Raw genomic sequence first — 702 nt, 5'->3', positions numbered from 1 at the left:
TCTTTAATAATCGTTCAACAAAAACCAAACCAAGTCACCGATCAATGAGCCATATGCATGTTATAATATCTCTCCTTTGTTTTCATGAACTTTAAACATTTTCCTCAGTCACATCGTCCATCATTTTTTTATCCTTGAACATTTTCTTGAATTTTGAAACACCAGTGCAACTTTTTAAATAATAATTTAATAAGTTCCACATCTTGATTCCGTAGACAGAGACTCATTTCTGTTTTAATGTCGTCCTTGAGGATACAGTTCGGAAAAAAATATTGTCTTCTCTGGTCACACGTAAAAAGATTTTGTAGAGTTTGGGGTAAATGTCTTTGTTTGGCTCTGAAAAGAACGAATAAAAGTTGAGTTTGTCGTGTGACTAATGTGGCTCGTTGTTTCCTTTAAGTTTTGCTCTTTTTTCTCTTGATCGTTGTGGATAAATTGTTCATGTTAGAATGTTTATCCTTTGTGGAGTTTGTTGGTTGAAGATTTGGTGTGAAGCTGCTGGACAATACGACACATTTACACAGAAAAACATTAACCGGAAGTGACGTTTACCCGACATCGCGGCGTTTTTGGCCGTTGTGAAAAAGATCTAATGTTCTGTTAACAAACCTTTATCTGTGACTCGTCGTCTGCACTTGTAAATAGTTCTTACTGTTTGGTTTAATGTAAAATGTCAGAATAATGCAAAAGAAAGAAAAGAAA

The sequence above is a fragment of the Boleophthalmus pectinirostris genome, unplaced genomic scaffold (assembly GCF_026225935.1).
Source record: "Boleophthalmus pectinirostris isolate CB_2022bp ecotype Guang Dong unplaced genomic scaffold, ASM2622593v1 HiC_scaffold_20, whole genome shotgun sequence".
Classification (NCBI taxonomy): domain Eukaryota; kingdom Metazoa; phylum Chordata; class Actinopteri; order Gobiiformes; family Gobiidae; genus Boleophthalmus; species Boleophthalmus pectinirostris.
This window is presented reverse-complemented; position numbering follows the sequence as displayed.